The sequence below is a fragment of the Geotrypetes seraphini genome, chromosome 3 (genome assembly GCF_902459505.1).
Source record: "Geotrypetes seraphini chromosome 3, aGeoSer1.1, whole genome shotgun sequence".
NCBI classification, from domain to species: domain Eukaryota; kingdom Metazoa; phylum Chordata; class Amphibia; order Gymnophiona; family Dermophiidae; genus Geotrypetes; species Geotrypetes seraphini.
In genome coordinates this window covers 266,319,269-266,345,479 of record NC_047086.1, presented here as the reverse complement: position 1 = coordinate 266,345,479, position 26,211 = coordinate 266,319,269, and the positions used below count along the sequence as shown (strand labels likewise).

Sequence of the window (26,211 nt, the reverse complement as noted above, 5' to 3'; positions counted from 1 at the left end):
TCCTGCCGCAGGTCACGGCAGTTCCGGTAGAGGAGTGATGGCATCGTGGTAGGGGAGATGAGGCATCTCTCCTGCCGCGATCCATCACCCCCCCTCGCAATTAACATCGGGCCAGGAGGGAGCCCAAGCCCTCCTGACCCCGGCGACCCCCCTCCCCCCCGCGACTGGCTTGGGCAAGGAGGGAGCCCAAGCCCTCCTGGCCCCGGCGACCCCCCCCCCGCGATTCGTTCGGGCCAGGAGGGAGCCCAAGCCCTTCTGGCCCCAGCGACCCCCCGCCGCTACATGAATGGGGGGTGGGGGTAGGGGGGTCGCCGGGGCCAGGAGGGTTTGGGCTCCCTCCTGGCCTATTCATGTAGCGGTGGGGGCGTGGTCGCCGGGGCCAGGAGAGCTTGGGGCTCTCTCCTGGCCCGATGTTAATCGGCGGGGCAAGAGGGATTGAGCTCCCTCTTGCCCCAATGTTGTCGGGAGGGGGGGGGGGGTCGCGGTTTGACATGGCAGGACGGCTTGGGCACTCTCCTGCCTGGATGGTTGTGGGAGAGGGGGAATTCTGTAACCAGTGTTGTTTTTGACAGACACCGGTTACAGAATCCAGCTTTTAGGCGAAGGACTGGCTCCTCCTTCGCCTAAAAGCCTTCTGTTGGACGTTTGGGGCTTAGGCGTTTTTTTGTTTCATTATGGCTGAAAAGTGTAGACGTGGTGTGGGTGTACTTTTAGACGTAGTGGTGTTTGGGCGTTTAGGCAGAGGAAGGCCATAATTAAAACAAGGACGTTTGTTTTGGTTATGGGCACTTTCCCTGCTTCTGCGTTGAACGTTAAAGGACTTAGGCCAAAAGGGGACTTAGACGCTTTTTTTGATTATGCCCCTCCAGCTTTTTTAACACATTGTCATTATTTTTCGCAACTCCTAACATAAATTCATATTTTTTCCTTATTTTTGGTATTTCCTTCATTTTACTGTTTTGTTTGCATGCATTTTAATCATTAGGTATATAGAAATGTACATCCGAGTATTTTGTTCTTTACAAAAGGAAATGCATTTGTTTTTATTTCTTTAGTGTTGTGGTTCATATTGAATTTAACTTCTTGGGATTCCCAGTTAATTTTTTGCCCTTTTTTAAAAATTTCTAATTTGTGATTCTCTTATGGATACACAGGAGTCTGTACTTGAGCTGTTGTCCACATCCCACGAAACTGCAGAAAAATATTACTTTAAGAACATGAAACTCCTCTTCTGCAGTAGCACCTTCCTTAGTTTGTTCTTTTGCAAGCAAACTCAGAAGCTGTGTTTTGCTCTCCTCTGCTTCTCTTTATTATTTTCGAGTATTTTTCCATTGGATTTTTTAAATTCTTCGTAGCTTTGGTTCTTATAGGTCCCCTACTTGGGCATACTCTGTCAGAAAAAGGACTCAGTTCCACGTGGGAAGACTGCTGCTTCCAGGCTGCCTGCTTTTGGTCCCATTGGGAGCTCGGGGTATGTCCCCCTGGAAATGGCTCACCTGCTGATTTTATCAGAGGCTTGAACACAGGTGTGTGACCCCTCAGTAAGAGCCCTCTAAGTATCGGGGAACCAGCTGCATAATTTCTCCCCCTTCACTGTGTGAGGAATCTCGAGAGTGTGAGGCAGTGATCATGATCCGGCCAACCAGCATCCAGAAGAATTGCTTTAATGGTTGAGGTCTGTGCAATTTCTGAGGTAGAAATCTTTATCCCAGGACAAACAGGCAGCCTATTCTCACATATGGGTGACATCATCGACAGAGCCTGGATGTGGAAGCCTCGCAAGCAGACTTGCTTGTGGAAACTAGAAGTTTCGAGTCAGCTGCACCGCGCATGTGCGAGTGCCTTCTCGCCCAGCGCAGGGCGCGTCTCCTCAGTTCTCAGTTTTCCGCGGAGCCGAGAAGTCCGTCTTTGACTCTCTGCGTTTAACTTTGTTAGTTCGTGCCTTCTCTTTCCGTGGTTTGTTTATTTTCTTCAGGAATCGCTGATTTCTTTTATTTCTAGTTAAAAAAAAAAAAAAAAAAAATTATTTCTTCCATTCGACTGCTAGGGCAGGCCGCTCCTATGTCTTGGCCAGCAAAGGGCTTTAAGAAGTGTAGCCAGTGCCAGCGTGCGATTTCCTTCACGAACCCACACTGTTGGTGCCTCAAGTGCCTTGAGCCGGAACATCAACTGAAGTCGTGCGAGCGCTGTGCTACTCTTCAACCTCGAGCTCTTAAACGTCATCGAATTTTAGTGGATCACTTCCCTGACTTCGAAAGCGACCTCTGTCCCACCTTCGACCGAGGGTCCTTCTGCTTCCACTACTCTGACCTCGAGCCTCATCAGATCCTCTTCGTTTGCAGGAGCTCTTACCTCGACTACACCTGCTGTATCTTCCCTGCATCCTCAGGTCAGATAGCTCAGCAGAAAGTTCCAGCGATGGTAATCAAGGTGGCTAAGACTTCCAAGTTGAAGCATATTTCCACTGCCTTTGTGGAACCTCTAGCCAAAGCAGGTGGTGCAGTTTCAGACGGATCCATCCTTGCCGGCTTCTTTCTAGATCATGTTAGAGAAACAATTCATTCAGTTCCTCACTAAAATGGGACCGAAGCTTGCTACTCTAATCCAGCCTGGGCATTCTGCAGACTCCCACGAGGTCGAGCCTCTTCCTATGCCTCCGGCTGAGACTACACACTCTATGCAAGGAGCAGAGTCTCTACGAGTGTCTGGTCTGGCATCTATGCACGTGAAGCAAGGAGCAGATTCTTTGCAAGTGCTTCAACAGGAATTATCACACTCCATACAAGGAGTAGAATCTTTGGGAGTGCCTCGAGGTTCCTCCATCAAGCCTTTTGAGCTTTGAGCCACAGCTTCTAGCCCTATCCATTCATTGGTAGCAATGTCTGCTTCCATCTCCGGGGCGAAGTCAACTCGATCTTCGAGATCTGCTTCCAAGCACCACTCTCACCGACGATCGAGGCCTTCCTCGAGGCATACATCCAGGCATACCTCTTCTTCCAAAGAGCATCCTTCTTCCACTAAGCTTCTATCTACGCCTTCCAGCTCTACTAGACCACCGACTCCTCGATTGAGGTCCCCGCTTCCAGCCCTCAAGGATTCAGCGGTTTCTATTGCTTTGTCCAAGTCTCCTTTCTCTTTTGATGCCTATTTTCCTGCCGAAGCTTCATCCTCGACCCAGGTTGCCTAGACGTCCTCAAGCCCTTCTCGAGGGAAGGCATTAGGGAACCAGCTATCTTTCTTTTCTTTTCTTCATCAGATGGCTGCTGACCTGGACCTTCAATTGGATGCTGGTTCTAAATACTCTAAGGCAGGGGTGTCCAACCTGCGGCCCCGTGAAGTATTTTGTGTGGCCCCGATCGAGGGTGATGCAGTGTTTTCCTCTGCTGCCCCCCGGTGTTTACCGTCTTGCCGGCTCCCTCCTCTGTCTTGCTGCAGCATTTGCGCATTTTTGCGGCCCCAGAAACCTTTGCTTCAGCCAATGCGGCCCATGGAAGCCAATAGGTTGGACACTCCTGAAGTAGTACCTCAAAGTCATGCATCTTCCTCAACCTCCTGCAGAGTCACTTAAGCTTCCTCTTCACAAGCTTTTGTCTTAGACTTTTACACGATGCCTGGAAGGGGATCACGAACAGATCGGAGAAGGTTATCAAGTGGCTGTGCCGGGCCATGATACGCCCCCCACCTGGAATACTTGTCGCCGTACATGAAGAAGTACACGGTACTACTTGAAAGGGTCCAGAGAAGAGCGACTAACATGGTTAATGGGCTGGAGGAGTTGCCGTACAGTGAGCGATTAGAGAAACTGTGCCTCTTCTCCCTTGAAAAGAGGAGGCTGAAAGGGAACATGATCAAAACATTCAAGATAATGAAGGGAATATACTTAGTAGATAAAGACAGGTTGTTCACCTTCTCCAAGGTGGAGAGAACGAAAGGGCACTCTCTAAAGTTGAAAGGGGATAGATTCCATACAAACGTAAGGAAGTTCTTCTTCACCCAGAGAGTGGTAGAAATGTGGAATGTTCTTTCGGAGGCCATTATAGGGGAAAACACCCAAGACAAAGTTAGACAAGTTCATGCTGAACCAGAATGTACACGGGTAAGGATAGACTCAGGGCACTGGTGTACCACTGGTATGACTCAGCAGTGGCAATTCATACGTTTTAACGACTTTGAACAGTTTAGTGTCATCAGGAAATTTAATCACCTCACTCGTCGTTCCAATTTCCAGATCATTTATAAATAAGTTTAATAGCACCAGTCCCAGTACAGACCCCTGCTACACTCCACTGTTTAGTCTCCTCCATTGAGAAAAATGACCATTTAACCCTACCGTCTGTTTCTATCTGATAACCAATTCCTAATCCACAAATGAACTTTGCTACCCTATCCCATGACACTTTAATTTTCTCAGAAGCCTCTCGTGAGGAGCTTTTTATCAAAAGCTTTCTGAAAATCTATACACTAAATCAACTGGCTCACCTTTTTCTACATGTTTATTCACACCTTCAAAGAAATCAAGCAAATTTAAATTACTTCACTGGCTCCCTATTCGCCTTTGCATCCAGTTGAAGCTCCTATTATTGATCTACAAGTATGTTCATTCTGCTGCTCATCAATCTCTCTCCTATTTTCTGTCTCTTTATACATTTCCCAGAGAACTCTGCTCCTCAGATAAGCTGCTTTTAGCTGTACCCTTCTCCTCCACTGCTAGTTCCAGACTTTGTTCCTTGCATTTAGCTGCCCCCTATGCCTGGAATAAATTACTTCAGTTTGTCCACCATGCCTCTTCCCTTCCCTTGTTTAAAAGCAGACTGAAAACTCACCTTTTTGATATATCCCTAAATCCGTAACCCTACTTCTTACCAACCTAGCCAACAGATTAACTGTTCCCCTTAACTGTATCCATTTATTTTTTTCATCAAAAGGGGACATCTATTAATTGTCAGTCCTGTCCCAATCCCGCCCTAGCCCCACCTAATCCTACCCTAGCCCCGCCCCAACCCTGCCCTAGCCCTGCCCTCAAATCCCGCCCCCCAATTTCTTCCATTCATTTTTCATGTACACATATCTTCATATTAATTCATAATGGTAACCTTAAAATTAAAAAAAACTACAAAGCACACTATACGCAGAGAAAATGTTAATTATCATTTATATTTGGGGGTTTTCAAAGATGTCAAGGCAAATGACTTTAAAATATGCAATCTCACCTCAGTAACTATAGAAAAATAGACAAATATAGTGCAAAATACAGACAGCAGATATAAATTCTCAAAACTGACACGTTTTGATCACTAAATTAGAAAATAAAATCATTTTTCCTACCTTTGCTGTCTGGTGATTTCATGAGTCTCTGGTTGTGTTTCCTTCTGACTGTGTATCCTTTCATTTCTTTCTTTCTGACCTCAGGCCCAACAGTTGTCCCTTTCTATTCCCTCCCTCCTTCCTTCCTTTGTCCTTAATGCCCCCAGTGCCTCCTTCTCATGTCCATAGTGTCCCCCAGTGCCTCTGTCCTGTGTCCTTAGTGCCCCCAGTGTCTCTGTCCTGAGTCCTTAGTACCCCCAGTGCTTCCTTCCCATGTCCATATTGCCCTCAGTGCTTCTGTCCTGTGTCCTTAGTGTCCCTAGTGCCTCCTTCCCATGTCCATAGTGCCCCCAGTGCCTCTGTACTGTGTCCCTAGTGCCCCCAGTGCCTCCTTCCCATGTCCATAGTGCCCCCAATGCCTCCTTCCCATGTCCTTAGTGTCCCCAGTGCCTGTCCTGTGTCCTTAGTGCCCCCAGTGGCTCCTTCCCTTGTCCATAGTGACCCCAGTGCCTGTCCTGTGTCCTTAGTGCCCCCAGTGCCTCCTTCCCTTGTCCATAGTGACCTCAGTGCCTGTCCTGTGTCCTGTGTCCTTAATGCCCCCAGTTCCTCCTTCCCGCGTCTCTAGTGCCCCCAGTGCCTCCTTCCCATGTCCCTAGTGTCCCCAGTACCTCCTTCCTATGTCCATAGTGCCCTCAGTGCCTGTCCTGTGTCCTTAGTGCTCCCAGTGCCTCCTTCTCATGTCCATAGTGACCCCATTGCCTCCTTCCTATGTCTTCCCTTGCCTTTGTCCCTCTCCCGAAGCCAGCCTGCCTACCTCCTTCCCTTCCTACAGTGCCTAATTCACCCCCTCCCCCGTGATTCACCCCCTCCCCTGCGATTCACCTCCCCCCATGGATTCAAACCCCCCACCTGCCCGCCCGTCCATGTACCACCGCTGCCTGCCAGTCTGCCTCCCTGCCGCGCCGATTCAAACCCTAGGCCACTGCCAATGCTTCTTGCCTTCTTCCCGACGTCAATTTTGACGTCGGAGACGAAGTTCGGGCCAGCCAGGCGGCGATTGGCTGGCCTGGAACTTCCTCTCCGACGTCAAAATTGACATCGGGAAGAAGGCAAGAAGCAGCGGCGGAGGCCCAGGGTTTGAATCGACGCGGCAGGGATGGAAAGTGATTGCCCGTCCTGGTGTCCCTGCGCTCAGCTTGGGGACGCTGTCCCTGAAAACGGGACATTTCGGTGTCCCGAAGCGGTGGGTCGGGACAACTGGATGGTCGGTCCGAAAACGGGACTGTCCCGTTGAAAACGGGACATATGGTCACCTTATGTATCCATGACATCCTGTTTGTCTTTTCTGGTTAGAATGATTATAAGCTCTTTTACGCAGGGACTATCTTCTTTGTGACTGTACAGCGCTGTATACATTTGGTGGTGCTATAGAAATAAGTAATAGTAGTGGACAAACTTTGGGTCTTATGACCGTGGTATCTCTCCTATTCTGTAATGAATTATGATTTCTCTACCAAAGCTATTTTGCATAGATTCCCCATTTTTCCTTGTCTGAGTAGAAACTATAAATATTTATTTATGTTGGTATTTTTTTTGTGTGTTGGCAGAATTTTTTATCCAATATATTTTGAACACTTCTAGCACCTCCCGGTGGTCTGTGAGAAAAAGCATATTCTTTAGCTCCTCTCCAGACCGGCACAGTTCATTGATGGGGTAATAGCTTACCATGACCAGTAGGTGGAGACTGAGACATTCTTTTGGCTGTAGTGCAAGTGGCTGTGCAGGCCCCCTCAAACTCAAATCCTTTGCAGGGCCACATTTTGGATTTGTAGGTACTTGGAGGGCCTCAGAAAAAATAGTTAATGTCTTATTAAAGAAATGAAAATTTTGCTTGAGGTAAAACTTTATAATTTATAAATCTTTCCTTTTGGCTAAGTCTTAATAATAATATTGTTATTTATAGCTAATGAGACATATTACATTACATTACATTACGGATTTCTATTCCGCCTATACCTTGCAGTTCAAGGCGGATTACAAAAGAGTTGACATATGATCAAGAAAACTGTTTTATTTTACTTTTGTGATTATGATAAACATACTGAGGGCCTCAAAATAGTACCTGGCGGGCCGCAAGTTTGAGACCACTGTCCTATACAAACAGTCTGTTCTCAGTCTCCAGTAGGTGAGGTAAGCTGTTGTAATCTTCCCTTGGTTAGTGTAGGGCTGTTGGAAGTTGTGTAGAAGCCTTCTTGTCCCCATTTGGTGCCAGACTGAGCTTGGGGGGAGACCTTGTTGGGGGGGGGGGGGGGGCGGTCGTCAGACCTTGGGGGGTGTCACACGCAAGGTTGAGTCCCTCCCTCCATTTCCTCCACCTCCCCAAAATTTTGTCGAGGTGCCTTAGCTGTAAGCCTTGCCACCAATACTTAGAGAGCCAGTGGAGTCTGTTCTGAAAAAAAAATCCTGAGGCAGTGCCAGTCTGAAGGGAGCCTTCTATTCATTGTACTTGTGTTTTTATTGTTAACCGGCACCTTTCTTTTAGCTATAAAGGGAAAAAGTGTTCTTGTGCTCTAGATGCAAGGCCAATGCAGCTGGCATATGTTTGCGGTGTGCCGGCCACTGCGAAGGGGACTCTTTGCTTTGGGTGCCGGCGTCCTGGGATCCCCTTCGTGAGTGCCTTGCACGCCAGCAGCAAACAATGGGGAAGCCCAGGCTTCCCTTTCTGCTCACACAGGGATTCCCTCAGCCATCGATGGTCAGGGAAATAAGGTTTCCCTTACTGCCGATGCTGCTGGGGACTCCCTTACAGCTGCTGCCAGCTTTTCTCCTTTAGTGGCTGGGGCGGTTCAGGCCTCTCAGCCACTACAGGCCTCGGGGGAGTTTTTATTTGCAGGTTTTGCGCTGATTTTGGCAGGAAGCTCCTTCATTTTGTTTGCAGCCTCAGGTGACCTTCCCCCCTGTTTTGGAGAGACAGGAGCAGGTTTCTGCTGGGTTCACTGCTTTGGCAATGAGTTCCATTGGGCCGCCAGGGGGTTTTCCCCTGATTTTGTTTTAGCCGGTTTCGTCCCCTCTACTGAACTTAAATATGGCAGGAGGATGCCCACTACCTCCTGCCACTGCAATCACCCCACCCCAGGAATTTTTGCATTGGGATAGGGAGGAACCGCAAACATCTCCTGCTCCGCCCTGCCTGCTATGGTACTGGGCCTTATGTCCCTCACCGGTGCATCATGTGATGTACGGGGAGGGGCCTAAGGCCCTGATTGGCTCAGACGCCTCAGTTTCCTCCCTTAGGAGAGGGGCCTGAGGCATCCGAGTCAATCAGGGAATTCTTAGGAAGGAGCCTAAGAAAGTTCCTAATTGGCCAAAACAAATGCCTGTATCCCTCTATGACATTCGCTTTTGATAAACACTAAGGCCCCGATTCACTGAAGTCAGGGACTTCCTTAGGCGCCTGAGCCAATCAGGGCCATAGGCCTCTCCCCATGCATCACTTGATGCACTGGAGTGGGGGGCCAAAGGTCTGCATTGCTGACAGTGGCCGGCAGAGGAGCAGGAGGGACTGAGTACCCCTCCTGTTCTTGACTTAAGGGGTTGGGGAGGGCTACAGTGGAGGGGGGTGATGGCAGGAGGGAGTGGACATCCCTCCTGCCATATCAGTTCACACGAGGGGGGGGGGCAATAGTAGGAGGGAGTTTGCATCCCTCCTACCATTTTTTGGGGTTCGGGGAGGGAGGGGATGTTTTGTCGGGGGGAGGGCTATTTTGTCTTTTTTTTATTGGGCAGAGATTGTGCCGTCTTCAGTGCTGCTTATTCCATTTTCTTTCTAATACCCTGTATTCCCATTTCAATTATAGTAGTTATTTTGTGAACCCAGGGTTATTTCTTCTATGTATGATTTTTTTTTTCACCCTTTTAGGATAGATGTTTCCAATGGTTACTTCTTGTACAATCCCACTTTAGTCCTCCAGATGAGTAGGTTTGACCCACACAGGGGCTGATTGCTGAGCTTCGCCAAACATTCCACATCAGTGGCTACCACCGAACCTCCCTGCAAAAGCACAGAAGAGTGCCCAACGCCATTGTGGGCATCGTCCTTTTACACTCAGGAATTCCTGCTGGGGAACCAAGTGAAAGACTCGGGCCGAGTTGCGGCAAAGTCCTGGATGGCCTAGACGTTGGTGGGGTGACCACAGGTATGGACGTCTGTACTGTGTATGCTTGAGAGAACCTATGTACAATTTCTGAGGGAAAAAAGGGCTCCTGCGGCGTGTGCGCCTCAGACTTTGTAGACTTATAGGTTTTTTCTCTGGAACTGAGCTTGTGTTTCACCGGAACGTTGCCAGCGCTCTCCCGAGAGCCCCCAAATGCGAATGTTACGGAAATTGGGGCAATAGGCTCTGAGGCGAAAGGCACCACATCCATGCAAATTTAGCCCCCCTCGCTTGCCGCATCACACGCAGAACATGGCTGCGCTTCCAACAGCCATCTGCTGTAAACGAGGCATAAATTTAATTCATCTCAACTTGGGAAGGCCATCTGTGAAGTTTGGAGTAAAAACAAAGCTCCTAACTATAAAAAATATAGATTTATTCAAATCAGAAAAATCTAAGATGGCTGCCAGGTGCCGATTTTGTATGGAGATCCAAAGCCTAAGAAAGCTGTAAAGCTGGATTTCAAGTCTTCTGACCACCCCACTGGCCCGACCATCATGGCCAGTGACCTCTGCCACCCTTGGACACATTGCGCAACCACCTGGCAGAGGTATTCAGTGCGGCTCCGATCCCAGTTGCACCTCCATGGAACTGCTCTGCCAGTAGCAGACTAACCTGGCGTGAGCTAGCTCCCAATCCTGGAGCCTCGATCTGTCCTGCAGGCTGTCCATGGGACTTATTGTCTCGCAAGGAATTCCCCCCCCCAGAAGCAGATGTTCTCCAACCATCTGTGGTCTCCCTCCGCAAAGATGTCCCCTCATGGAACCTCCACAGCACAAGGGCAAACCTGTGAAGGAAATACCGAAAACATTACTGAAACTACCAAAAGAAAAACACGTGCAGAAGAGAAGCTCCTACAGGCTTGGCATTTAGAAAGCAAGACTGGAATCTACTGGGCATGCTCCAAGATATGCTTGAAGAGGGAAGCGTTATGGCTTCAATCATCTGAAGCTTTCTATAGTGCCTGGTAGTCAGAAATGCATAAAACCCACTGGTCCTGGAATAAAGTGTGGATTTACAAGAAAGAAGATTAGCAGAGGTAAAAACCTAATCTTTTGTTATCCATTGTGTACATAGCAGTATGGTGTGTTTCCAGTGGTATACGGTGTTTTTAATGCTTACTTATCCATGGACCTTGTTGAGCCCTTGTTATTCAATAACATTTGAACTTTTTTCTACATTGGGTATTCGACTTGGAGTTAATTGTTTTAATAAATTTTCTTGTTTAGACCAGATACTGGACTCTCTTTTTCCCCACTTGGTTTTGTTTTGGTTTCTCCTTTTTGAGTGGGAATTGTTTTTGATCCTTTCTTTTTATGTTCAATTTGTCAGTTACATTTACACTATCTGGGAAAACAGGTAGCCATTGTTCAGCCACTTGCTACTTCTTAAAAGGCATATAATAGATCTCAACAATGGTAGGTAGAATAGAGCTTCCTATGAAAGTTTTAGTACCTTAAGCATATATATTTTTAATAAATCTGTAGATGGTATATGAGCTAATCGAGGAAAATTAAAAAATCTTATATTACACTTCCTTAATCCATTCTCTAATTATTCTTGTTTCTAGTGAGTGTTGATACAGTCCTGAACAATCTTGGGACAGGTTTCAATTCCTCCAGATTCTTCTCCATTTCACTAGTTTTTAATAGTTTCACAACAGAGTTATCCTTCATATCCAATAATTCACCAGACAGTACTAGCTAGCTTTCAATTAGGTTCAATCTTGAACTCACAGTTTTTTTCAGATCAATAATCACTTTCCGAATAGCTCTAAGGTTATTGTTGCTGCTGTTACTCCATCTCAATCCTTTGAGTCTTTAGCAGTGATAGTCCACATCAGGTTTTGCTCCACTACCACTGAATTAGCTCCCAGCACCATTAGTGTTGCTTAAAGACACAGATTCAGTGGAATAGTAGTCTGGTGTTTGGTCCAGCTCCCTTAGCGCCCTGAGCTTCTCAGTTTGACTCGCAGTGCAGCTGGGCAAGTCACTTAACTTTTCAAAACTGCCTAAATAGTTACTCCTACACACTTCTTTTTTCAAAATTTCCAACATCTGCTATTTTGGATTTGAATTTCCATGGTGCTGTTTCTATTCTTCAAACTCACAACATACTTTCTTTCCACTAGTGGCCGTCATATTCCACCACAACTATTTTTCTCCTCTACATTTGGGTATACCTACATTCTCTCTCTTGCACAGCCATTAGGATGGCGAAATGGTTTAAGCATTCATGTCATAGAAATGTGCCCACATGGGTTACTCCTAGTAGCATTTAAATTCCCCTTATGATTGTCAGTTTTTTTCTAACTTTCTAATTCATCATAGCCATCCCTATTCTTTACTGGCATTGGCCTCCTCCCTTGCTTCTACACAACCATTTTTCGCACTTCTACTGTATGAGCACGTAATAACAGTATCGTGCACTACTGGGCACTCCAACCCCAGGCACCTTGGGTTGTGAGTTTGGATCCTGAGATTCCCCTGTGCCAGTGTTCAAGTCATGCAGGGTTTCCTGTGCCTCTTTTCATTTCTAAAACTTCACTCGGACATACAGTTCTGATATTGGCACCAAATCTCCAAGGTTCAGGTTCCAGATCACTTCAGGTACATGCCTAATTTTTACAAACAAACAAACTATGTGGAACCAATTCCTAGACTTCCAAGGGTTAAAATAGTGTAGTTTATTGAAACAGAATTCAAATACAATAATCACAGTATCATAAAAGCCAAACACTTTGCTTGAACAGTAAAGTAACTTGCTGTGATCGAATTGCAGCCAGCACATTGAAACACCAGAAGTTCCTTCTCACAGATGCTTTCTGTGAAGTTGCTGTGTTTATAGTGTAATATAAGATTTTTTAATTTTCCTCAATTAGCTCATATACCATAAGGACCCCTGAAGAAGGTAAACACTGCTGAAACACGGCCCGTGTAGGGTCTGGTCATCTGATCACTGCAAGTGACTTTACCGTTCAAGCAAAGTGTTTGTCTTTTATGATACTGTGATTATTGTATTTGTTTTGTATAAATAAACTATACCATTTTAACCCTTGAAAGTCCAGGAATTGGTTCCACAGTTTGTTTGTGGATATCTATATTTTTGTGGTACCAAGATCCATTGCTGTTGGAGTTTGGACCGTCCTTGTGATGTTAACCACCCATAGTGTTGTTTGTTTTCAAGACGGCATACCTAATTTTTCCCATCCCAAAGGCTATGCCTTTTTCTATCTGATTCTCTTCATAACTTTTTTCCCATTGAGCATGATTACTACCTCTCGGCTCAACCTAGGGTACCTTTTGACGCCAATAACTCACACAAAGATAAGCATTTTCATAAAAATATTTATTCAATTTATATCAAAATTAAACTTCAGGTTCAAATTAGAATTAAAATGCTAATTAATTATATGCATTACATGCATTTCCATAAACCGTGAAGGGGGAGTTTTTCCCAGGGACTAAGTGATTCTTGTGGAGAGAGCTTCTCCCACAAACCAAAGCTGGGGACTTGCTTATATACTATTACAATGACATGTGACATGTCACTTCAGCTTCCAATATTTAGCTAACACATTCTCTTAGAAGGCAGAACTATTTCAAACAAAGGAAATTCTTTAGATTTTGAAAGATAACAAAGTTTACAAAGTATAAAAGTTAAATATATTTCTGATACAACTATTTCTAAAATATTTTAAATAAGTACTTAGGATTGCATAAAATCATATGATAATGTGTACTCTTGAAAGGAGAACTCCTTTACACCACTTATCTTAGTATAATTTACCAAAGGAATGCAAAACTTGTTTTTAGAAAGAAAGGATATATATTAGCCTTTACCAGTACCTTTTTTATAGGCTAGCAAAAGATCCTTAGATTCCAGGAAATATACATTATTGAAGATAGACAATAATGTTACACTTAGAAAAAGATATGAAACTATCTTTCGTGAATCGTCTTTCTACAGTCTTAAAGAATGAATAAAAAATACTCTTTTTGACTCATTAAGATTTTCTCTGGAAAGCTGAAAGTATGTCACAGACACAAAACCAACTCATTTCTTCTTCAGTACCTCTGCTTCAAGAGCTAGGTGGGCTACACAAGTTTTATCTACACTAATAGAGAAAAGACAAGTTTTTGAACAGAAAAGTATTCTTAAATTGGGAAAACTTATTTTAAATCTAGTCTTGAGGATATTTCACTATTTTACCAAAACTCAGGTAGAAAGTCAAATAGTTCATCTATATCCTGTCATGGCCCTCTTAGAATGTCTAGTGTCTGTAATCAAGCTTCAAGAACTGAGAATTTCCATGGCAACAATCCAGGAGATTGATCAGAGGTCAGATAGGTCAAACTGCATATGTTTGTTCACACTTCATCTGGATTTTCAAAAGTTTAAACCTCATTAAATATATCTATAGGTTTTTAGAACATTTTCCTATTTGAATATCACACATACAATTTTTGTTTTATTTAAAATTATTTGTAACCAATTATTTGTAACCCATCCATCTACAAATCTAGGCGAGGAACAATACAAACATACAAAATCAGCAAATATCAAACAGAATACAATGACACAACACATCAAAAATGTCATAAAAACATTTAAGCATCTTTGCACAATCACAAAATATATCTTCAGAAAGACAGTTCAGTGCTACTATGGCCCACAGACTAACATAAAAAAGCAGAATCTCATGCGCACATACAGCTGGTACCAAAAGCGTGTTCAAATAACACAGTTTTTACTTCTTTTCTAAATTAACAAAGCATGGTCAATTGATGCACTGAAACCACAAAACCGGGCCCTGGACAGTCAGCATAGATTTACGATTGCCAGAGGTTTCTTTGGGAGAATTGCTACCTGAGAATTGTTACTTGCTTCTAATTGCTCCTCTGTACTTGCCCCTGGGAGAACTTTGGAGGGAAGCTCTTGCTGCACTGCTGGCCCGGACGATCTTAGCCACCCCTCCTGAGTGATGTCACTCAGGGGAGGGAGGTGAAAAAGGCCAAGCCACTGCTGGAGAGAGACAGAGGTTTCTTTGGGAGAATTGCTTCCTAAGAACTGTTACTTGCTTCTAATTGCTCCTCTGTACTTGCCCCTGGGAGAACTTTGGAGGGAAGCTCTTGCTGCACTGTTGGCCCAGATGATCTTAGCCACGCCCCCTGAGTGATGTCACTCAGGGGAGGAAGATGAAAAAGGCCAAGCCAGTGGGGTGTTCCTTTGGAAGGACTTTGGGGGCCTGTGATGAGAAAATTTATTGCTTGACGACTGTTTTTCTTTTTGTTTCTTTTTTTTTCTCTTGAAGCAATAAGACCTTGAAACCTGTAGGTAGAGGAGGAACTAAGATGGTGGACATCTAGTTGCTGTGGTCCGATCGTTGAATTTTTTCTTCAAAAATTTTTACCCTGCGATGCTGCTCTGAAACACTGTTTGCGTTTTATCTTGAAGCATGCCCCACACTAAAAGATAAGGAGTAGTGAGAGAGCTGCAATCTTTGCCAATACTGCAGCACTTTTTTAAATCGTGGACAGTAACTGACCCTCAGTCATCCCAACGACGGCAGACTTCTGCACAGACTCAGAGTAAGGGAGCACCCGAGTCTTTGGAGTTCCAGACATCATTGTTGCCGCTAATGATCTCTGCACCGCTCTGTCTAGTGAGCGGGCAGAGTAGTGATTCCTACTCCGGAGAGGAGGGGGAAGTGACACCGGAGAAGGCAACGGGTGAAACTACACTTCAGGCTGGGAGCGCAGGGATGGAAGGTGAGGGTGTGAGCTAAACCCCCTGCGGTAACTCTGGAAACTATTAGAGGCCATAAGGAGAACAGATGAAAAGGTGGATAAAACCTCTTCTGATATGCAAGTATTGGTTAATAAAGTGGACTCTTTTTCTTTAAACATTGAAAAGGTGAAAAAGGAATGTTTTAATAAAATTGAATTTGAGACTGTCTCTTTGAAAAACTCTATTGCTACAATTATTAGAGAACAATCTTTAACCTCAAGGAAGATTGAGATGATTGAAAATCATAATTGTCGCAGTTAATTCAAAATGGACCGGAAACGGAAGTGGATGTTCGATTAGCATTTGAACTCACCTGGACTCCACACTGATAAGTAAATCAGTATGTTACTCCACTGATTCCTAGCTGTGACAAAGCTGTTTTTGTGGCGCCCACATTGCGACTCGGTTAAGCTGTGGAGAGGATCGTCTCAACTTTGGAGGAGGATATCCTGTGTTCAGAGGACTGTGACAGGTTCCGCCGAAGGAGGAGAGGAGCAATTACCTTATGGCATTTTTGCCATGAGTCTAAACAGCAGAGGAGAATTCTCTTCCTCTAAGAGAAGAGTGCAGGGGAGCTTTTTTCATGGCGTTCGTATCACGATGGTGGTAGCCCTAAAGAAGAGTGTCTGGACTCTGCCGCAAGTGGTGCAAGAGTGCTGTATTGGAACTGGAGAAAGCTCCCCTTCTCCCCCCCCCCCCCCCCCCCCGGGAGTCTGGTCTGACTTGCCGGCAGTGAAGAGCAGAAATACAGTCTGGTGTTTGGAGGGCCAGACAGGAGAGACTCTGATGCTGATCGTTAGCCCTCCGGGAGTTACTGAGCGAGCGTCATGGCAGTTGTGATTTGGCTGTGACTGGCTGAGCTCTCCGGAAGAGGAAGTGAAAAGGAGGAATTCAATCCACGTTGGTGGGAATTAGTCCCTTATTTAGGGCTCATTGGTGACTTGAATCCCTGCCTGTGAACGGTCTTAGCCGTACTTTGTTGTAAGGAGAGAAGAATATCAGAGTGAAGTGGAGAGAGCCTTGGAGACCTGCTGCAGAGTAGGAGACCCTGACAGGTTTAATAGTATAAAGAAAACTTGAGATAAAGGGGGCTTTTGTTATGCTGGTCGGGTTAATTTAAGTTCATGGGGAACTAACTGGCTAAATTGGATTAATCTGGGGAAAAAAAAAGAAAAGGGATTTTTAACCTAGCTATATTACATTAGGGATTTTTATTCTGCCATTACCTTGCGGTTAAAGGCGGATTACAAATGGATTGTCAGGACATTAGAAGTATGTAGGGAGTAGTTTGTACATTTCTTTGAGTTACTAAGGATTACATCTGAATTGCCATGGTATTAGAAGTATATATGTAGTAGTTGCAGGTAATGCTTGGGACATTTATGATTGAGTTATTATATAATTTTAGTTTTTATAACTAATTGGAACTGAACTGAATTAATCCTGGAATTATGGCTAGCAAAAAAAATAAGACCTGATCTTAAAATGTTTGCTTACCGGGCAGAAGAATTAGTAGATCTGGAAGTACCAGCTCCCAAACAAAATTTAACATAAGAAGAAATTGAGCCAAATGTACTTTGAAAAGAAACACTAGAGACATTAGACTCCCCTCCAGCTGACTTAGTATTAGCTAGCAAAGGGGACTTCCAACACTGGATGGCTGATATTAAACTTTCATTTGCAGTATTTACCTCAGATATAAAAATTAATATTGATGGTTTACATTAAAAAATGGATGAAATGTCTCAGAATCTATGGGAATTTGAAGAACGGGTTATAGTGCATGAACAGGAGATAACTGAAATCCAAAATCATTGTAAACAAATTGGTTTGTCAAAAGTTGAAGATGGAGAAAATAGAATAAGATGAAATAACTTGAGATTTTGCAGAATTCCTGAATCAGAAGAACTTAAAGACTCGTTGGCTTTTATACAATCTTTATGTCATAAGTTTCTACAAACCGAAAATCCAGAAGCTGAACTGCCAACTATAGACTTTGAAAGGATACATCGAGCCCTGGGGCCACGTAAACCTGAGAGACTAAGGGATATAATAGTGTGCTTTTTAAGATATCCACAGAAAGAGAGAATGCTACAAGAAGCTCGAAAAGTCGGACATCTGATGTGGAATAAAGCCAAAGTGGAACTCTTTGCAGACATCTCTTCAGCAACTTTGAAATGCTGATGAGATTGTCAGGAAGTAACTAGATGCCTACAACAAAATAACATCTGTTATAAATGGCATTATTCATTTGGGATTTCTTTTACGCTCGAAGGCAAACAGCATAAAGTTACATCAGCCTTAGAGGCCCAACAGCTACTTATTTAGGCTAAACTGTGGCCCACTGAGGGTGAGAAACAGCAATTGGGATAATATATGTTATGGAGTTTGTCTATGGCAATTCTATGCTTAACATATCGTTGAATGAGTTTTTATGTCCCTCAATGTTCGGGGACTAAACTCTCACCGTAAATGACTACTTTATTTTCAGGAGGCTGGTAGAGTTAAGATGGCAATTGATTTTGTACAAGAAACACATCTATTACCAAACCATGAGAGATTCTTTCATCATGCTCATTATAAAGAAATTTATTTTGCTTCTAACAAATTGAAATCTAAAACTAATGGAGTTGCTATTGTATTTGCTAACCATGTATCTATTGATGTTAAACAGGTGGTCCTTGATAGAGAGGGCCGATTTTTGCTCCTAAAACTATTTATGGAGGGTCAATTATATACTTTGCTAAATGTTTATGCCCCTAATGCAACTCAAGGTGTCTTTTATAATAAACTAAGAGATATACTGACACAACATGCAGAAGGTAAAATTATAGTAGGAGGTGATTTTAACCTTACCTTAAATGTGAAGTTGGATAATTCCAACATTGGAGTAAACTATGGTAAACTTGAGCGACATCAATTACGTCTTTTCATGGAATCATGAGATCTATGGAGACATCAACACCCGACAGAGATAGATTATTCTTTTTATTCTGAAGTTCATTCTACATATTCTAGAATCGATCTGTGGCTGGTGGGGAAAGATTTGATGGAGGCTGTTAGTTTTTCTTCTATAGAAACTAGGATATGGTCTAACCATGCTCCAATTTGCTTTAATTTAGTGATGCAATCTGCCTAATCTGGAAGAAAATATTGGCGATTACGGTAGATGATAGTCTCTTGCTAGATCCAGCTCATGTGCAACAACTGGGTAAGGATCTTGAAGAATACATATAATTTAATGATACAGGGGATACTTCACCAGAGACTCTTTGGGAGTGCTTAAAAGTGGTAATGCGGGGTAAAATTATAGCCCTGGGGACACATGTTCGAAGGGTACGTATGCTTAAGACTGGAGAACTGCGAGATCAGATTTATAAACTAGAATGGAACCACCGTAAGGGTGGGACTCTACCCCCTGAAAAAGAAACAAAATTACAGCAACTTAAGTTAGAACTTCAGGTGCTAGATTTGGAGATAATAAGTGCTAGACTCCAATGGTTACGCCAGGAATATTTTGAAATAAATAATAGAGTGGGTAGAATCCTGGCTGATAAGTTGAAAAAAAAGACAACTTTGCAATACTATCACCCTTGTACAAGGCCCGACTGGAAACTTTTATTAATTTTTATCAACAACTTTATCAATCTGAGAATATAGTAGAAGAAACTGACATTCGTGCTTATTTGGATCCTATACAGCTACCTAGTCTTACCCCCGGGGAAACTCAGGAACTTTCCCTTCCCATTACAGTGGAAGAATTAACATGGGCTATTATCCAACTTCATATTTAAGGTAAGGTTAAAATCACATCCTACTATAATTTTACCTTCTGCATATTGTGTCAGTATATCTCTTAGTTTATTATAAAAGATACCTTGAGTTGCATTAGGGGCATAAACATTTAACAAAGTATATAATTGACCCTCCTTAAATAGTTTTAGAAGCAAAAATCGGCCCTCTCTATCACGGACCACCTCTTTAACATCAATAGATACATGGCTATATCAGTGGGAAAATCGCCAGGATTAGATGGTTTTACTGCTTAATTTTATAAGACGTTTCGAACGATTTTGATCCTTCCATTGTAACAATTTTTTAATACCCTGGTAGATAGACAGGAACTGCTCTATTCAAGGTGTTTAGTGGGTATATCTTTGATATTAAAACCAGGTAAAGATCCGACATCCTGTTCACCCTATAGACCCATATCACTACTAGATGTGGATTATAAATTGTTTACTAAGATCTTAGCTAAATGTTTACAAATATATATGCCACATCTACTGGTTAATGATCAATCTGGAATTGTACGAGGTCAAGCTTTCGATAACATTCACTGAGTCTGTCATATATTATGTCAAGTTGGAGGCGGAAATGATTCGACTCTTATTTTGGGTATTGATGCTGAGAAGGCATTTGATAGGGTTTATTGGCCCTATCTGTTTTTAGCGTTAGAAAAGATGGGGATATCTGGAACTTTCCTATATTGGCTTCGATTGCTGTATATGGCCCCTTTGGCTTCAGTCAGTATCAATGGAGGATATACTGTTTTCTTTTGGGGAGAGGGACTCGCCAAGGTTGTGCTTTGTCACCCGTTCTTTTTGCACTAGTTATGGAGCCTCTTGCACAATTAGTGCGAAAAAATTCAAATATTTCAGGTATAAGCTGTGGTGGGTTAGAAACAAAAATACTACTATTTGCAGATGACATTCTTTTCACAATACGAGACCCCTCCGTCTCACTGAAGGCTGTAGTAGAAGTTCTTACAGCCTTTGGACGGATATCAGGATTTCGGATAAATATGTCTAAATCAGAAATTCTGGATCTTACCTTGTCAGATTTAGATTGCGGATGGATTTCTAGTAATTATTCCTTTAAATGGGCGCAACAATCATTACGATATTTGGGGATCAATTTAGCAAATATATAGAATTGCTATATGCAACTAATTATCCCCCTCTTTTGAAAGTGATTTGGCAGGATATTGAAAGATGGAAACACTTAAACATCTCTTGGCTGGGAAGAGTACAAACAATAAAGATGGTAGTGCTCCCGAGGTTGCCATACCACTTTTCAGCCTTACTGATCCCTTTACCTAAAAAATTATTTTTATAGTTAGAACGGAAGATATTTGCTTTTATTTGACACTTAAGACCCCAAGAATTTCTTGAGCTATGATGTACCAACCTAGAAAACTGGGAGGAATGGCAGTATCACAATTTCAATATTATTATCAAGCAGCTCAATTTTAGTTAACTAAAATGGGACAGTGGAAAATCTTGGGTATGTATGGAACAGGACATATTGGGAGCACTCCCACTATGGATGATACCCTGGCTCCAACTCTCACAGCTTTCTGTAATAGCTAAGAAGTCTAACCCTGTAATATGACACACTCTTGAGTTTTGGATCCAGATACGTAGGCGATGTTACGGGGATAAAAAATACTTTATGGGGGCAGCTATTATATATATGCCCAATTTTACTCCAGGAGAAGTTGGTGTGGCCTTTCATCTTTGGGGGAAAAAAGGTCTTAAAATATTAGGCCAATTGCTGGAAGATGGGAAAATTGTCCCCTTTGAATTATTGAGAGAAGAATATGGTCTTGCATCAAGTGATTTATTCTATTATAGACAAATTGAAAGTTTTATAAGAAAAATGGCTTTAAAATAATTAGTTGTTGTTAAACAGTCAGATTTGGGGAAGGCTATGATAGAGAGTGGGAGAGGAAGTATCACTAGATTATATAACGCACTATTGGAGCATCTTCATCCCCCTTCGAAATATAGATGTCGTTGGGAAAAGATCATAGGTAAAACTTATTCTGGTAAGGACCTCTGTCTGATCCTGCGCGGCCGAGCGCCACCCCACCCGCACACCCTGCTCTTGAAATATCAGAAATGGATAGATTTGATAATGACAGCAGCCCGACTTGTCCTGGCATCTGCTTGGAAACAATTAGATCTACCAGGGTTACAAGTTTTATTGGCTAAAGTTCAATATATACAATAGATGTCTAAATTAACTGCTCTTTGGAGAAATCAGCTACAGAATTATAACACCATCTGGAGTGCATATGAAATTTGGATTAAATCCCAAAATTATAGTCCCAATTGATTTTTGATATATAATCTTTCGCTCATTTTTTTGAATCTCCTACACACATCCTTCCACCGGGGTTGGGGGAGGTGGTTGGAGGCTGGGATGGGAGGGATGAGACATACTGGACATTATAGACAATTTAAATTTCTATTATCTGCAATGGAATAAGATATATAATGAATCAATGTATTTTTTTGTATACAACTGTATAAATCAGCTGTTTTTAATTGCATTATTTTTCAACAATAAAAAAAAGAAAATCATAATCGTCGCCTGAATTTGAGAGTATTGAACTTTCCAAAAATTTTCTACTGTGCCGCCGATTGAGCTCTTTAAAAAAATTTCTTATAGAAAATTTGAAGTTTCCGGCTGACCAGATACCACCAATAAATAAATTGTTCTATTTGCCTGCCTCAAGGAAAAACTTTGAGACAAAAGAATTACCTGCAATTGGAATACCTGTGTCCAACAGTTTACCTGTTGACACTGATTTATAGAACTTAATGGCAGTTTTGGAAAACTCATATTCTGATATTAAAGAGAGAGCTACACTGATTGTTAGTTTTATGTTTGAGCAAGATCTTAATTCTATAATGAGATTATTTTTCAAAAGCTCTGTTTCACAATTTTGTGGCCAAAAAATTTTGTTATACAGTGGAACCTCGGTTTGCGAGTAACCCGGTTTGCAAGTGTTTTGCAAGACAAGCAAAACACTCAGCAAACTTTTGACTCGCAAACCGAGCACTGCCCGATAAACGAGCACTTACAGCCCAGGAAGCGCCGCTTTGGGGGATTCCTATTCCATCTTCTGGCCAGCCTTCCTCATCGGGTGCGCCCTATCAGCTAAGATCCTTTTTGGACCTCAAAAGATTTATCAGAGATGGAATGTCTGGTTCAAATAATAGGGGGTTTGACGTATTAAGCCTTTTCCTAAATAGTTTCCTGTAACTTATCTCTCAGTAATTTTGATTCCTGCTTCCCTTTTGTTTGTGGTCTAAGGAAGAGCTATTTCCATAAGATTGTTATTAGAGAATGACACGGTGGCGGTTTACCCGTGGCCACCGCATTTTAGCCGCGGGTCACCCGCCGAAAACGGGGAAGAAAACTAGCAGTCGCTGCGGCGACGGGGACAAGGCCATTCACCGCCCACGGGGCGGTGAATGGTCTTGTCCCCGCAGTGAGGCATGAAGGATCGTGCGGTCCCCGCAGCTCACACCCGCCTGCCCAATCGATTCTAGTGTTTAGCCAGCTCTCTCCCTTCTCCTCACCTTAGTTTGTAGATTTTCTTTTTCGGCGACCTGCACGCTATCAGAGAGCCGCGCACCCGCTGCTGCTCAGTTTCGATCTTCTGCTCTGACGCAACCGGAAACAGGAAGTTGCAGCAGAGCAGAAGATTGAACACTGAGCAGCCGCGCGTGCGCAGCTCTTTGGGAAAGCGTGCAGGTCGCCGAAAAAGAAAACCTATAAACTAAGGTGAGGAGAAGGGAGAGAGCTGGCTAAACACTAGGATCGATTGGGCAGGCAGGTAGTGGCTGCGGGGACCGTGCGATCGCTAGTGTTCCCGGCTCAAATTGGAAGGAGGGAGTGAAAGGGAAAAGGATTCTGGGCCAAGGGGATGAAGTCGGAAAGAAAAACCCACAGCAGGAAAGAAAGGGAAGGACTGGCAGGTGAGCCAGATGCTAGAAGCAGGGGGGGGGGGAAGAAAGAGGGAAAAAAGCTAGATGGGGTTGAAAAGAAGAGACACACTGGTATGGAAGAGGAAGATAGGGGAAACTGGACACAGGAAGGTAACAGAAAGAGGGGAAATTATGTGCATGGGGCATAGGGACAGAGACATAAAGGGGACATGCCATGGGGATGGTATATGGACACAGGGGGGCAATGACAGATACATAGGGGAGATATTAGAAATGGAGAAAATAGGAGCACAGAAGCGAGATGGTTTGTGGGGATGGGACAGGGACCGAGCTTGCAGGCTCCAGTGGCTTGCACAAATTACATTGTAACGTGCCATGAAAATAAGAGGAAGGAAGGTAGATAGGCCACGCGAGAGGAGCTGAAGGGTAGTAGAAAGGAACAGATGGTAAAGGAGGGAGGGAAGGGTGGTGGTGGAAAGGAATAGAACAGACATTGAAGGAGGGTGGAGAGGAACAGACCCCGAAGGGAAATGTGGAAGACAGAGTGGGAAGAAGACAGATGCCAGACTATGCGGGAGCGAAGGGAAGAAGATGGGTGCTAGACCAATTGGGGGGGGGGGGTTAAGGGAGAGGCACAGTAACAGCAAATGGAAGACGCAGAGAGAAGACACACAGTGGATGGAAGGAATTCAATGAGAAGATGTGGAAAGCAGAAACCAGACAACAAAGGTAGAAAAAAAAATTATATTTATTTATTTATTTTTTGCTTTAGGATAAAATAGTATATTAGTTGTGTTGATAAAAATTTATAAACAAAGCCCTGCCAGCTGAACATCTCTTTCTCTAGTAAAGCAGCAGGAACTTTGATTTATAAGAAAGGAATAAGCTAAATATTACAGTACTAAGGCTTATATGGATGCAGCGGGGACGGTGACGGGGCGGTGAATGGGATGGCAGTGGCGGTGACGGGGCGGTGAAAGGGATGGCGGTGACGGTGACGGGGCGGTGAAGGGAACGGCGGTGACGGGGCGGTGCAGAGGATGGTGGGCCGGTGACGGGGCAGTGACGGGGACAGATTTTTTCCCCGTGTCATTCTCTAATTGTTATTACTTCTTAATTTGTACTTAGCTTTATTTTCATGTTGTATTTCCTTAAACAAGTTTTATACTTGTGAAAAAGTTATAATTAATTTAAAAAAAAAAAATTCACAGCTACTAAAGATGGAATTTCCAATCCCTGGCTGTCAGCAGTCTGTAACTCATGGGAAGGAGAATGCCATCGAAAAAGTGAACAAACAACTGAAGGACAATCAGGCAATCAGTCATCCTGGGAGCTCCAAGTTTCATTCATACAAATTTTACATATTCAATAAGTATTACAGAACATAGAGAAGATTTTAACACACAAACTTCCTTCACTCAGGAATGTGAAATCATATATCTTCATTACAACTAGGCCAGAAGTCAGAGGCCCTTCCAACCAGCCTTTTGAGCATGCCAGTATAACAAAGAACACAGAAAACGCGGGAATCTGAACTTCGTTCTAAACTAAACAAAGGAAAGGAGAAAGTTATTTTATAGTTTTAAGTCTTTACGCACTTTATGCACTTAATCTTTCCTAAATCCTGCTTATCCATTAAAATACACAATTATATATATTATTATTCCCTTTTTTCCTCTCTCTCTATAATTTCCTGATCTTTTATTAATTATCCTTTTAAGGGTTTTTTTTGTTTGCATATATAAATACACACACACTTTGTCCAGCCCTGGAAAGGTCTCTGCCACACCCTGCTATCTGCGCTGTTCTTGCCAGACAGCACCATCTCACCATCCATCCAGTCATTCTGGACTTTGCTTCCATTGGACTACATTTCTTTCTGGCTTTGCTCCTCTTCTGATTGCATCCATATTCTTGGTTGTGCTCTTCATTGCACCTTTCCCACCAATTCTTTCAATGGGAAAAGGTCCTATTTCTCTTCATTAGCATTCCGATGTCTGGACTCTGAACTCTATTTTGTCTCTCAGTACAGCCTGTAGCCCGATTTTTCAAGACAGAGAGTTATCAGAGGAGTTAACAGAACTGCCTGACAGTGTGAAGACCTGAGTTCAAATGCAGCTTGAACTTTCACATATGTTTTCAAAAATTTTAATAATTATGCTCTCTAAATTTTTTAACCTTTCTGCTTTTATGGGAGCATTTCATGGTTTCTATTTCCAGTTCACCGTTTATTCAGTCCTTTCTCAACTAGTTTCCTCTTGTTTTCTTTTCAGCATTTGTTATGAAAATAACTTCTCCTGTTTTCTTCCATTGGCTCTGTTCTCCTTACAAGACATTCCAGAGCTCTCAGCCTCCTGACAGAACTGTTCATATATAACTTAATCCTCGGTCAGATAGTCTTTCTTTTCAGTTCTCAGCTTACACCCATATTACAGAATTTCTCCCCTTCCTATGCTTTTGTTCCAGGTTTCATCCTACAACATTAGTCTATTCAACAGGAACCATCCTTTCTTTTCTTTTTCCAATTTTTTGGGTTTCCCCTCTCATTTCTTGTCTTCTCAAGTGGAAACAAATGGTTTTCTGGGATTTTCTCATTTGACACTTCTTTATGTGCCTTTTTTTCTAATTGTTGGATGTTTGTGAATAATACATTTTAAAATAAATAAATACATTTCCCTTTCTACTTTCTCCTTGAGTCTTCCTCGCCTATACTTGGACTTGCCTGCCGTTCTGAGGTTGTCTCATTTTTTAGAGCCTCCTTACAGGTTACTGTTCTTACCCTTTCCTCTTTTGGAGGACAGGTTGTATACCTACTATTATTACTTTCTTTTCTTCACTTGCTCTGTCTGCTCGAACAGGACAATATATATGCCTTTTGAGCAATGACCTTCCTATTGGTATTTTATTTAGAGGCTAACACACCTTCCATCCCATTTCATAAGTTAAGGAGTCCAACATATAAGAATATGCTGCCTGCTTGTCCTGAGATAAGCACAGTTACTTACCTTAACTGGTGTTATCCTGGGACAGCAGGCAGATATTCTCACATCCCACCCACCTCCCCTAGTTGGCTTCTTCACTTGGGTCCATGAGAATGTGAGAATATCTGCCTGCTGTTCCCAGATAACATCTGTTATGGTAAGTAACTGTGCTTTTTATGC

The 26,211-nt window shown here is 43.1% G+C and overlaps 1 protein-coding gene across 7 annotated transcripts in view; it reads left to right on the top strand.

Moving 5' to 3' along the window:
* The window catches only part of ARID4B (AT-rich interaction domain 4B), an 852,780-nt gene that overhangs the window by 541,365 nt on the left and 285,204 nt on the right, over nt 1-26,211 (top strand). The gene's annotated exons all lie outside the window — the stretch shown is intronic.